General features: G+C 61.8%; 1 protein-coding gene across 4 annotated transcripts in view; it reads left to right on the top strand.

The window, feature by feature from the left end:
* The window catches only part of RAI1 (retinoic acid induced 1), a 101,936-nt gene that overhangs the window by 33,071 nt on the left and 55,595 nt on the right, over positions 1–13,270 (top strand). The gene's annotated exons all lie outside the window — the stretch shown is intronic.

The raw sequence follows: 13,270 nt of genomic DNA, 5'->3' as shown, positions 1-13,270 counted from the left end.
CTAGCAGCCCGCGAGCGCCGAGGTCGCGCTCTCCCCGCCCCCGCCTTCCTCCTCCCTCGGCGGCTTCCGGATCTGGACAGAGCAGGAGGAGCGGCTTCGAACACTTCCCCTGGAGACCCCTCCCCACTGGCCGCGACAGCCCCCCTGCCCTGCACCCCCGCCTCACGCGCGCCCCAGTGGCCAGGCTGACAATGAAACCTCGCGCCTGTGCGGTCGGCGGCCGAGGGCGGGGGGTCGTAGCTCGGTCTCTCAGGGGGTGCTGACCCGGGGCAGGGGGAGGGGGAGGGGGACTCCTTAGGGGGAGGGGCTTGTTTGGGTTAGAGACGTTGACGTCGGATGGGCTGGGCGCGGTGGAGGCCGGAGGCTTGGGTTCGGGGCCGGGGTCGTGGGTTCCAGCCTGTCTCGGGCTTGGTGATTGGCTGGGGACTCCAGGCACGTAGAGCCCCCCCCCCCGCAGCCTCCTCCCCTCCTGTACAATGCGGGCTTCAGAGGTGATCCGAGGGTGATGTGTGTGTGTGTGACGGAGTGTTTGTCTCCTGCGATCCACAGCAGACGCTGCTCCGTGACCCGGAGATCCGGACCCTCACTCCTCCCCTAGGGACTGGGGGAGGGGAGGAAGGTGGGTGGGAACTTCTCCTTTCCCGCCTGGACCCTGCGAGGGGAGTGCTAGCCCAGAGAATTTCTGAGGACCGCAGTCCTGAACTGGGGCTCAACTCAGTGGGGGCCACGGGGTCAGAGGTGTCTACACTTAGCACTGGCTCCCTTTGCTCCTTTTGGTGGGGAGGGGCGGAGCAGAAGGGGTCAAGGCTGGTTGGAATAGGGGGGAGAGACCGTGGAAATCTGCCTTAATTGGATTCCCAGGCAGCCACGGAGGGGGAGGTTGGGCGGCTAAAGGAGCTCCTGTCTCTTCCCCGGGTAGGGAGCCAGGCCCAGGGACCCCGAGGCAGCGCAGTCAGGTGAAGGAAATTCTACTTAAAGAGGGGGTGCCTGGGGGAGAGGGGGAAGCTGCTCTGTGGCTTGATCCAGGAGGAGGAAGAGTTAACCCTTCCCAGAAATCTGTCGGCCCCCACACAGCAGGACGCAGAGTGGACCCTTTGACGTGCTAACAGGGTGACGCTAGCTGATGGCACATTCTCACCCCACATGGCTCCCACCTGGCAGGGTAGTGCCTTATTCAGGCACCTGGGGAGGTGGAAATCTGAGCCTAGAGGTGCTGCAGCCAGGCAGTGGCCATGAGGCCCCAAGGGAAAAGGGGTTCCCTGCTAGAGCCTCGGGGGCTGGAAAGGGAAATGGCTGTGGCTGGGGGGGCACTTCTCCCCACTCCTCACCTGCAGCTGGAGGCCTGGGTGTTACGGGTGGGCTTCGGACCCATAGACTAGACTGAGGCCCTGGTGGCTGAGGGCAGGCCGGGATGAGGCTGCAGGGAGGCAGGGCTGAAACGGGCAGGGTTGATTTCCGCTCACTTGAGGGCCCATTAGGGCACGAGCCCCTTGGTGTAGTTACTGGTGGGGCTGCTTCCCTTCCCTGCGGTTTCCGTTTCCTGCAGGTGGGAGCTGTTCCCTGAGGACCTGGGGGCCTGGCACTCGGTGGGCGCTCAGCTTTGCCTGGACAGACATGGGAGTGAATGAATCAGTGATGAGTGAACACATAAATGAATGAAAGGGGAAAGTTTCTCAATTGGAGGCATTTAGTAATTTTTAATAGTCTTTTCAATGTATGTGTTTTAAAATAGGGTTAATGGAAAATCTGAAAAACAGAGAAAATTTTTTCTACTGCCAGCCTCGGCGGGCTGTGACAGTGTTAAGATTTTGCTGGCGTTCTCCGCAGTCTGCTTCGACTTGGTGGTTGGTTTGTGTGTTAGCGACCCCGGCGGCGGCATCCTCTATATTCAGACGTATATCCTGCTAACGGGAGCCTTTTCCTGTTTTGTAACCAACTCTTCATAATCACCGTGCTTAATGTTTTCAGGCTTTTCCAATTGGGTGGCTGCACCACCATTTACTTAAAATTCCCCTTTTGTTCCACGTTCTGGACGCCCCGGTGACAGCAAGGATGTGTCTGTGTAGGGGCTTGTTTGGGTGTTGAAGATGGTTTCCTTGGAATAGTGCTGCTCACGCCTGCAGTGGTTTTTTCCCTGATAAGTGGGACACTATTAGCCTTCCCCCCACAGTCTAGAACCTTCTATCAGAACTGAAAGTGCCTTGGCGATGAACCACCTGTCTGACCTAGCCCCCCTCCTTTGACAGAGAAGGAAACGGGAGCCCAGAGAGGGAAGTGAGTCCCGAGGTCACACAGCAGTCACTGGAAGCTGCTTGTAGCAGCCAGTAACAGACTGCTGGGCTGCCTTTTGGTTTCCACATCTGGGAAGAGCCCCCAGGGGTCTTTTGGGCTGACCTTGCCCGTTTCAGATGGGAGCTCTGAGACCTCAAAAGTGGACAAGCACACAGCTTGCCTCTAGTGTTACCACTGGAGTACCAGACCCTCGTGTGTCTGCACACAGGCCGTGTCCATGCTGTCCACGCCATCTGGGGCCACCCGAGAGGCTAGCCTGTGGTCGGCCAGCCACGGATTCCCTGTTGCCCCTCCTCACGACTCCCCCTTCTTCTTTGCCATCCCATTTTCCAGGAGGAAAAGCTGAGGAACCAAAGCAGGTGCAGAGGGTGGGATGGGACTGCAGATGTCAGAGGACCCCAGTGGGCCCCGGCCCCCGGGCCTCCACTGACTTACGCAGAGACCTAGCCCTGGGTCTGCTCAGGAGCTGGGGGCAGGTGCTGGAGCAGAAATCTGCCGTGGGGCGGTGGGGAAGGACCAGCCCCATCTCACACTCTCCCTCTGCTCTTAGCTTGACCCCAGGAGGCCCCTGGGGAGGAAGGGGAAAGAGGCAAGGGAAGGAGGAGAGGGGAGAAAAGGAAGGATGGGCCCAAAGACTGGGGGGGGGACAGAGAGAGAAAGAAAGGGGTTAGTAGAGAGGGAGGGGAGGGCAGGAAGGAAGGAAGTGAGGAAAGGACCTGGTGGAAGTGAAAGGAGAGCAGCCCCACGCCCCTGGCCGCCCCGGCCTCGTGGGCACCCGGAGGGGGAGCTGGGGCATCGCTCCGGCGGGGGCGGGGCTGGGCATGGGCCTAGAGGCTCCAGACCAGGCGGGGGGAAGGGGGGGTGGACCTGGGTGGTGGCATCTCTGTTCAGGGGCTCCCCGTGTGGCAGGTGGCAGGGCACGCCCAGGTCAGAGGCCAGGGCCACGGGTGCGTGTTGGGGCCAAGTGACTGTGGCTCTGACTTCCCATCGCAAGAGAAGGACCTTCTGCTCCCCTCTCTGCCAGCACCCCAGCTGGCCAGCAAGCTTGAGGGCAGCCCTCCGTGGGTGTGGCGTTTCTGTGGTGTCCCTGCGCTGGGACACACGTCTGTGTGTCTGGTCCTGTTTGAGTGTTCTTAGGGTCGGTGTGCCTGCCGGGCTGCTGCGTCTATGCTCACGGCTGTGTGCCCTGGCCCCATCTGTACTGTTTCTCGGGCCTGCGGGTGTGTGAACCTGTGTGTGCTGTGTCTTTGGGTCTCTGATCCCATGTGCGCGTTTCCCGGGGGAGAGCATGCCCCCGAGTTGGGGCACGTGCATGTTTATCTGTGTGTGAGCACACTTCCCTCCTGATGGCCCCAGGAGGGATCCAGGCATCAGGCTTTTGTGCTGCTTTCAAGGTTGTGGCTGGGTGGGTGAAGGGGGGGCTGCCTTCAACTGGGGGGGGAGGCAAAAGAAAATCTTAAAAGACCGTCTTCCCTCTGGTCTCCAAGGAGATCAGCCTGTGAAATGATCCGCACGTTAATTAAAAACGATTATATCCTGATTGAGCCGTTCCTGCTCACATCCCCCAGCCAGGGTGAGGATGGGGCTGAGGCCAGAGGGTGCAGAATGGGGCAGGGTCCCTCTGCCAGGCACACCAGCTCAAGACCCAGCCCTCGGAAGGGAGCACACCTGGGGTGGGGGCAGGTGGTGAGGTGTTGGGGGTAGGTGCCCAAGGCAGATTTCAGCTTCTCCTTTGAGTTTTGCAGACACCCGGGCCCTGGTGGTGCTCTCTGAGGCTCCAGGAGGCTGAGGTCTGGAGCAGCCATCCTGTGAGCGTGGGCACTTCTGTGCTGCACCTCTGAGCCTTGGTGTGTGCATGTCTGGGTGGCAGCCGCCAGGCCCCATGGGTCCCCACGCATGTGCTGGGCGCTCAGCCTGTTTGCACAGATCCTGCGAGTCAGCATTTGTGGTTCTGGTTTTATGGAGACGTGATGTGCTTAAGGTCATGGAGCCAGAAGGTGGGGACCCCAGGCTGGACCCAGTCTCTGACCCCAAGTCTCAGACCCCCTTCCTAGCTCCCAGCTGCCTCTAGACTCCCATGATGAGGGGTCCTCCCTCTGTAGGACCCAAGGAGTCTCGGGCGCCCAAGGACTGGCCTTGTCACCCACACGGCACCCCTGAGGCTGTTCCTTCCACGGGTCAGAGCTGCACGGCCAGGAGGCTGTGCTGGCCATCCACATGCGTAGCGATGACACGCCAGCCTGGGGCAGCTCGGGTCCGAGTCGTGTTGTCTTCGTCAGCCTGGGCAGGGCCTGCTCCCTTCTCTCCCACTGTCCCCCAAGCTGGCTGATGACCACAGCAGACCAGCTACAGTGCCCTGTGGGGCCTGCTGGTCACTGTGTCCCCACACTCCTGGGTACATGAAGCAAGACCTTTCTGGGAAAGCCTGGGCCCCCGGTCAGCCCTGTGAGCCTGTAGTCATAGAACAGATAGTCACAACCATCAGGAACCAGTAACCCTCTGTCTACACCCTGGAATCGAGCATTGTTGTGGATACTCAGTGGGAGGTGCTCGCAAACCGGTTCACCTCGAGTTTGGGGCACCGACTGTCCAGAAGGTGGCCTGCTGCCCTGCCCCTTGTCCACACACTCAGTGACTGACGGGTTGTGTGCCCAGGCCAACCCACCCAGGGGAGGGAGGGCAGCGGCCTCGAGCAGGGCTTCTCCGGCTTCCTTGAGCCCAGGTTCCCCTGCGTGCAGTGGGGAGCACAGCTTTCTCCTGACTGGGCTGTCGGGAAAGCAAGGAAAATCAGGGCAGGTTTGTTCAGACACCTGGCAGCTTCTGGGTGCACAGAGAGGCTCCTCAAGTGTTGGTCTGCACACCTGTCCGTTCGGGGCACCTGGGTTTGCTGGCTTCTGGGAGGGAGACACACTGTTCCCACTTCAGTGCTTTCGGGGAGATGGTCTGGGGTTGAGGGGACTGTTGTCTTGGTTGGAGCCTCCAGGGGACTAAGAAATTCATTGGACCCACCGGAAGCTACATTATCAAAGGTAGAGCGTCTGGGGAAAAGGAGGGGATATTCCTGCTGGACCAGGTCCCGCGTTCTTAGGGGAGCTTCTTAGGGGAGGGTTCTGGGGCCAGAAGTGGTGTCATGAGGTGTTAGAGGAGCTGATGGGACCAGAAGGTCCTTTGCCCGATCCCAGGGTCATCACTGGGAGAGAGAAAGGCCCTTTGCAGGGAAGCAGGCAGAGAGCCTGCCTGCCCCGGGGCTGCCAGACCCACATAGTATCTGACTTCCTGAAAACTACGACCTTCTTGCCTTTCCCAGGGCTTGAGGTGCCTCCTTTCTCCTCTGCTGAGGGCCGTAGCCCTGGAGGTCCTGGCTGCAGGGCGGGCTCGTGTCGGCACGAGGTGGGGTGGCCTGGCCTCGTGGGGGCAGCGGCCCCGCTCTGCTGGGGGCATGTGGGATGCAGCCTGGTTGCTGTCTCCCACCGTCTCAGGGACCAGGACTCAGATGTTTGCGTGACATCTTCTGGTTTGCATGTGTTGGCTCTTAATCCAGCAACCCACCAGGGGCCCCAGTTTGCAGCCTCCTGGCTTCATAGCAGTTACCCAGGGGTCCCTGTAACCGCCCTCTATGTCCGGCCTTGAACCTGGGTCTGCAAGCCCCCGTACCAGCCTCGTGCTTGTCTGCGCCCACCCCACCCTCGTTCGCCGTCTGAAAGGGGAGGGTGTGGGAGCAGAGGGCCCACACCCAGGCCTGCCCTACCCCCTGCACACTCACCAGCCGGGCTGGGTGGGCATCTGGTGGGCGCTGGGGTCACAGGTCAGGCCCATGTTCTTCAGATGTTTGCTGACAGGCCTGTGGGTCTGGCCCAGGGGAGGCACATCCAGGCCCTGCCCCCTGGAGAGTCAGGGTGGTCCTCCTGGAGGAGGGGAGGCATTTGGCAGCCGGAGGAAGCACCATGCAGCACACCTGGGGGCCTGGAGGCAGGAAAGGGCTAGGAGAGCTCTGGAGGTCAGACGGGGGAACAGGAGAGGCCCGGGTGGAGGCTGAAGCCGGTCTGGGCCTTGATTGCTGCAAAGGGTTTGTTCCGAAGATCCGGGCAGGGGAGGGTGCTCTCCTGCAGAGGCCCACAGGTGGCCCCCCGTGAGGAGAGACGCAGAACCCTGGTGTCCTTGGGCCGCCAGTTCTCCCTGCAGGGCCTGAGCTGGCTCGCGGAGAGCTCTGACCCCAACCCTAGCCCAGACATCCTGCCTCGCAGTCTCCCCGGCGCCCCCCCCCACCCCCCACCCCGCGGAGCTGCTGTGTGGACCTGGGCGCCGCTCCCAGCTCCTGCTGAGCCAGGGGCGGATCACGCAGTCTCGCTGGGGAGGGAGGTGGTGGTCCTCGGGGACCAGTAATTAAAGCCCAGCAGATTGTAATTCCCTAAAAGAAAGCTCAGCACCGAGAGAGCGGAACGGGAGGGGCACCCAGAGCCCTGGGAGGGCAGGAGGAGGGGGCGGCAGGGTAGGGCCGGCAGGCAGAGGAAGGGGGCCTGGCGTCCTCCTGTTGCCAGCATCCTCTGCAAGATCTCCGGGCGCCCTGAGCGCTTAGTTATCCCCTGTCTTCAGACTTCCTTCGTGAGAGTCTCCTCTTATCCCCGTTTTACAGATGAAGAAACTGAGGCTTGGAGGAGTCGGGCCACGGTGGGTCAGGGCCCTCTGGGCGGGGATGACCCAGGGCGGTGTCCCAGGCGGGACAGGCCTTCCCACAGCACTCCTGACACTCCGGTGTTTGGGGTCCTCGGTCTGGGGAAGGGCAAGGGGAGCTGGACTCTGGGACCACACTGTGGTGACCAGGGGCATGTCGTTCACTGGCCCCCTTGCCGTGTGACGCCAGGTGGGCGTGGCCCCTCTCTGGGCATCGTCCCACCGTCCAGGGCTCAAGTTCTCTTGGGGTTGACCCATAGGGAAAATGACAGTGAGGGGAACTGACCTTGGGGACATGGTCCTCCCTCCTCCCCATCCTCCCTCATGCATCCTAGGGTCCCTCTGAGCCTCTCACGTGGGGATCTCTGCACTCACCCCCATCTGACAGCAGAGCACCCCAGCCTAGAAAGTCTCTTGAAAGTTAGACGTGCTTTCTGCAGTCCTGCCTTCACCCCCTGCCCCGCTTCACAGCCTCCCCATCTCTGAGCAGACCCCGTCCTGTCCTCCGTCCTCCCAGGAGGGGCTCGAGAACTCAGACCAGAGGCTGTCCGCCGATGAGGCCTTCAGATGGGCACTGTTTGGCCAGCACAGGGTTTTAAAATTAATACCGGATTTCACGTACAAATCCTGCTTTTTGCTTCTCCTAAAGCTGGCAGGTCACAGCGCAGGCAGAGCAGGGCAGGGGTTCGGACAGGCCAGCCGCCGGGTTTGTCCCCCCACCTCCTCACACCTGGGTTCCCCTCCTGGCACCCCAGCTTTCGCTCATCTGGGCAGATCACGTCTTCGAAACTCATCTGTAAAGTGTCAAAGCTGAGGAACTCAGTCAAGCTGGGTCTTGAAGGTGTTTTCCAGAAATCCTCCAGGCAAGAAAAGAAAGGAAGGGTGCCCCAGGCAGGGCCTGCCTGGGGAGGAGGAGAGGTGCCCGCGACCCCTCGCTCCAGCCTCGCCCCCGCCCCCAGCCCCCGATGGAGGCCCCCGTGTTGTGGACGGGGCACTGGCCGCACAGAGGGGTGGGGGCGAGCGCCCTGGCGCCTGACTCTCAGTCCAGTGCCCGCTCGCATCTCAAAGACTGTAAAAGGGGCCGCTTTCCCTGTACGTTTGAAAAATGCCCTTTTAGTTAATATGCGGGAGGGATTTCCACGTTCTCGAACGTAACCTTTTGCTGAAGCGACAACATGCAATGAAGGGTCCCAGGAGAGTCGGTGTAATTTGGGCTGTGAGGGACAGAGAATACCAATGCAGAGGCCTCTCCAGAAAGCCTGCCGCCCCCGGCGAGCTGGGAGCCCGGGGCCCTGACGCCCGCGTCCCCCCCGTCTGCCACGGTTCATTCAGATGCCCCTTTGACTCTGGCTTTCCTCTCCTTCACCTTTTTGAGTGGGGGTCTGAGGTCCTAGAGGACAGGGCCTGCGTGGTGTCTCCAGGATGGGCAGGGTGGGGAGCCGGGGCTGGGGGTGGGGTGGGGAACAGGTGCCGAGGCCCCTTTTCTAGGCCAGGGCTGGCCAGTGGGCGTGGCAGACAGCAAGGCCCACACGGAGGGAGGTTGAAGGGTGTGACCAAGGTCTTTTCGAGTCTGCCGTTGGCCCCAAAGGATCAGAAAAGGGGGCTTGGGAGGTTCCAGTTAATTGAGGCTGATTCTAAACCGAGAGGCTTAATAAATGGTAATTATCCCCTGTGGGAATGCGCCACAGCTAACCAGTGCCGCTGGGCCCCAGGACCATGGATCAGAGCCCCGAGCCCCTCCCACCCACCCAGGGGCTCTGAGAATGTCTGACCTGGTACTGTCGGCCACCCTCTGTGGGTCCAGGGCCTGGGGCTGCGTTGCACGCCCACCTGTGTGTCTGCACGTGGACCTGCACGGGGCACGTCTTTGTGCCTGTGTGTGCACACGTGACTGTGCTGGTACGGCCCACCCTGGCTCAGCGCCCTCCAGGCCCCTTCCCACAGAACAGCTGTCCCCTCACCTCTCACACCTGTCCAGGGACAGGGAGTACGGGATCTCGGTGTGAAGTCTCGGGACACTGGCTCTGTGGCTCCGGAGAGTCTTGTTGGGCGGTGTGAACAGAGGTGACTTAATAAAGTTTCAGTTCCACCCAAAGAGGAACTTTCTGTCATTGAGAAGCGGTCCGGAAGCAGCCAGGGCTGCTCTGCAGGAAGGGAGCACCCCGTCTCAGGAGGTATGCAAGCAGATCTCGAACGTGCGCCTTCCTCTCTTTTGTGGTCCCTTCTGAGCCCAGGGCCTGGCTGTGATTTCTCCAGTCGATGCACAGCAGTTACAGCCCGATTGGTTGGAGGGCCTGACAGAGGGCTTTTGCCCCTTGGTGTCCCCAACACCTGGCCTCTCTGGGCCCGGGAGCATGGGTGAGGGTGACAGTGTGTGTCCTGTGCACTGCGTGTGCGTGCGTGGCTCTGGGAGGTGGGAGGTGGGTGGGTGCTGCTGTGCGCTGTGCAGGTGTTGACTGAGGTGTGAGCACTGGGCTGGTGGATGTGTTTGCGGTGAGTTTGTGGTGTGGCTGTGTGTGTGTATGTGTGTGTGGAGGGGGTGGGTGTTGTGCCAAGGACCTTCCCACCTTTCCTGGTCCAGCCCTTCCCACCCAGGCCTCTCACTGCCCCTGCCCCCGGCAGCTCAGAGTTGCCCCAAATGCTGGCCATCCATGCTGCCCCTTCCAGGGACTGTGACACCTGCCAGCTCAGCTCTTATTTTATCCTTGCTCCTGGGACAGAGCAGGCCCTGCAGGTGGCTGAGAGGTCCCAGGGGGCCACAGGGACAGGGGAGGAAGTCGGGGAGCAAGGCTGCCTGGTCATGGCCCAGCCTCTCCCTGGGAGGTCCGGCAGGAAGTGGGTTCCTGAGTTTCTGCGGCGTCTGGGCCCGATAGGGAGACTTTGTGGATGTGCCCCGGGCATTTCCAGACACGAGCTGAGACGTTCCCAGAGGTGGCGTGCTTTTAGAAATGAAATGTGGCATTTCTGGAGACAGAAGGAGGATGTTTCTGGAGACGAGACGCAAAGCTCTTCGGAAGAAGGGGCATTTCTGAAGATGATGTGGGGGCACTTTGGGAGAGAGGGGAAGGCATGTTCTGCAGTAAGGAGGCGGCCTTTCTGGGTTCCAGACATGGTTGGAGATGAGCATTTCTGAAGATGGACTGTTTCTAGAGATAGACGGCAGCGCTTCTGGAAGTGGAGTGTTTGTGAAGATGATGCTGGAGTATTTCTGGACATAAAATAGGGCACTTCTGGATTCAAGGTATTTTTGGAGCCGAAATGGAACATCTCTGGAGATGGGTGTGATGTTTCTAGAAATGGCGCGTTTGGGGAGCTAAGGTGGGGCCTTTAGAGAGCACGGACATTTCTGGAGGTGGATTATATTTGAAGATGAGAAGGGGATATTTCTGGACATAAGATGGAACACTCTGGATTAAACCCAGGATTTCTGGAGGGAAACGGGCCATTCTCAGAGAAGGGACATCTCTGGATGGGGGACGGGGCACTTCTGGAGACGGAGCTTTCTGGAGGCGAGGGCGGCGAGGCTGAGGCCGCCTGTGTGACGGTCTCTGAGGACGGGCCCAGGAGCATCTCCCACCTGTGACCCTTGTTTTGTGGGATGGGCCTGAGGCCCAGAGAGGGGGCTCCTGCCCAGGCCCACGCCTCCCTGAGGGAGGCCAGAGCCTTCCCGTCCTGCTCTTGGGGTCCCCAGCCCCCTCCAGTGGGGCCCCTGCGGCCTCCAGGCTCAGTGCAGAAACAGGCAGCGGCTGAACCGTCACACTGGATTTCATTCCGCTTCCTGGGAGTCGTCTGAGGCCTACTCCCCAGCCCCTCTGCAGGAGCCCCACCCTTTCTCATGCCCCCCAGGGACCCCCTACCTTGGAGCTGCCCTGAGGTTGACCAAGTTTCAGCAGAAGGTTTGGGTGTCCAAGGCTGAATATAGGGGAAGGCTGGGTCCCTGCTCCGGCTGGGCTGACTTCAGGGGTCCGGGGCCACCTCCCCCCAGGCCAGGGGAGCGGATTTTGAGGACTGCCACCACTTGAGCTGGCCTGGAGCCCTGGAGTAATTATTTCTCTTTCTTAATTGAAATTTCAGCCTCAGTGATCTGGCCTTGGGAGTGTGAGGCCGGCACCGAGACCCTGCGCCTGGCCGGGGTGGGGGTGGGCAGGGGGCCCCCACCCCCAGAAGGAGGGAGGCAGGCCTGGCTTCAGCCCCAGGGGGCAGATGGCTCCCCACACCCCCTGAATGCTGGTGGTGGGCAAGGGGCGGAGGGCTGCCGGTTGTGGGAAACTTCAGTGAAGGGGCTGAGCCCTTCACGCCAACAGTCTGGGGGAGGGTTGAGGGTGGAGGGGAGCTGGCCCGAAGCAGGTGTGGAATTGGGGCCACCTGTGCGGGGGGCTTCTGAGCCAGGGAGCAGGGTGAGTGGGCTGCCCAAGAACCCCACTCTGTGGGGTCTCAGGAACGCTGGCGGCTGTGACTCAGGCAGCATGCGACGATGGCCGGGGGCCCAGTTCCTGGTTCAAGGCTGGGTGAGGCGCTGGCCGGGTGGGGTGGGCTGGGGCTGTGGGGGGGGGGGGCGCGGTGTGCAGCTCAGGAGCCTGTTTTCCCAGCTGCGGTCCGGCTGGGCAGACACACGGACACACACACAAAAACACACACTCTCTCTCCACCTGGGTGGTCCCTGCTGCCTGGCAGGGCCTCCTGGGCCTGTTTGCTGGGGGGAACAGAGGACCCCAGGGGCCAGGAGGAAAGGGGGGGCAGGAAGCCATGGGCTCCAGACAGGGCTCCTTGGGAGGGGGCTCTGAGGTTCAGAGGCTGAATTTATTCAGACTCAGGCAGACTGGGGGAGCAGCCGTGGTCGGCCCAGCCCGGGTGCCTGCGGGCCCTCGTGGCCTCAGTCTTCCCCATCTGGGAAGTAGGGTGTGTGGCCAGTGTGGTGGGCGTTCCCAGGGTGGGGCTGCGGCTCCAGTGCCCCTCTCCATGAACACAGCAGCCCAGTGCCCTGCATGCAGTGGGGTGGTCAGTGTTATTTGGGGGCCGTTTTCCCAGCACCCAGAAATGCCATGCAGGGAGTTCTCGCCCCCCGGGTGGGCAGGTGCAGCACGGGAGGCCGGGGCCCATGGAGTGAGGGAGTAGCGGAGGCCAGGAGGCCACTGTGTCCTCCACTCACACCCGTGAAGTGCCCCCTGGAAGAGTCATTAGGACGACAGCCTTGCTCAGCAAGGCTCCCCTGACCCCGGCTCTAGAACCTCAGAGCCTGCCTTTGGGGGGTGCTGTGGCTGCCCTCCACTGGGGAGGGGACAGCGATGGCTGGACAGGAATGTTCAAGAAGGAGGTGCCAGTGGAAGTGCACCTTCCTGTGTGTTTGGGGAGGAGGGCAGGCTGGGAGCCAGGGGTGCAGAGAATCCAGGGGCTTTGGCCCCTCTGTTTGCAGAGCTGGGGGTGCTGCCCTGTCTCAGCCCCAGGCTGGCCTTCATCTCCCCCCCCCCCCCGACCTCCAGCCGCCCCCCACAGCACCTCCCCTGCTCGGGGATTTTGAGGCCTTAAGCCACCACCTGCCCTGAGCTGGGCTCCTTCCTCCCTTCAGTGGGAGGCTGCCTGGGGTGGTCCCCAGGCGCCAGCCCGCCAGCCAGTCGACTGTTGAGCTGACCTCCTCACCTCGGGCCCAGACAGAGGGCAGCCCCTCCCTCAGCCACACAGAGCTGGCTGAGCAGACTCGACTCGCCCGCCATGGAGGGGGAGGGGAGCCTCCTGAAGCAGCCCCCAGGGGAGTCACGGGCTGAGCTGAAACCCCTTCCCAGGGGGCGGCCAGGGATCTGGCACCCATGCCCAGACGGCATGGGGACTGCTCCCCTGCAGGTCCGGGCCCCGTGCTGCGGGCTGGGACTCAGTGTGTCCGCCTGGAGCCTTGGGAGACCCTCCAGGACCTCCACACCGTGAGGGACTGTGCAGACACAGAACGCAGGCCTTCGGCGTCTGGGCCAGGGCCCCTGCCTGCCTTAGGCTGCTCCCATGGCCTCCTGGGGAGGATGCTGGCCAGGGGTCCCAGGTCCCTCTCCATCCAGAGAAACCCTGGGTCCTGGGGCTCAGCAACCTGCCCTCGTCCCCTGAACACTCCCAGGGCCCCTGGAGGACTAGAGTCACTGTCGCTCCTGTTTCTTGCCACACCGCTCCCCCATGGGAAAGTGGCTCCTTCACCGTCAGCTCTTGAGATGGCCAGATGGGGCACAGACCTGATACTGGGCCAGGGGTTTCCTACAGGTCATCGTGTAAGGCAGGCGAGCCAGGCAGGGAGTGAAAGAACTTGCCCCAGGCCACGTGGCCGCCA

The sequence above is a fragment of the Camelus ferus genome, chromosome 16, assembly GCF_009834535.1.
Source record: "Camelus ferus isolate YT-003-E chromosome 16, BCGSAC_Cfer_1.0, whole genome shotgun sequence".
NCBI lineage: Eukaryota > Metazoa > Chordata > Mammalia > Artiodactyla > Camelidae > Camelus > Camelus ferus.
This window is presented reverse-complemented; position numbering and strand designations above follow the sequence as displayed.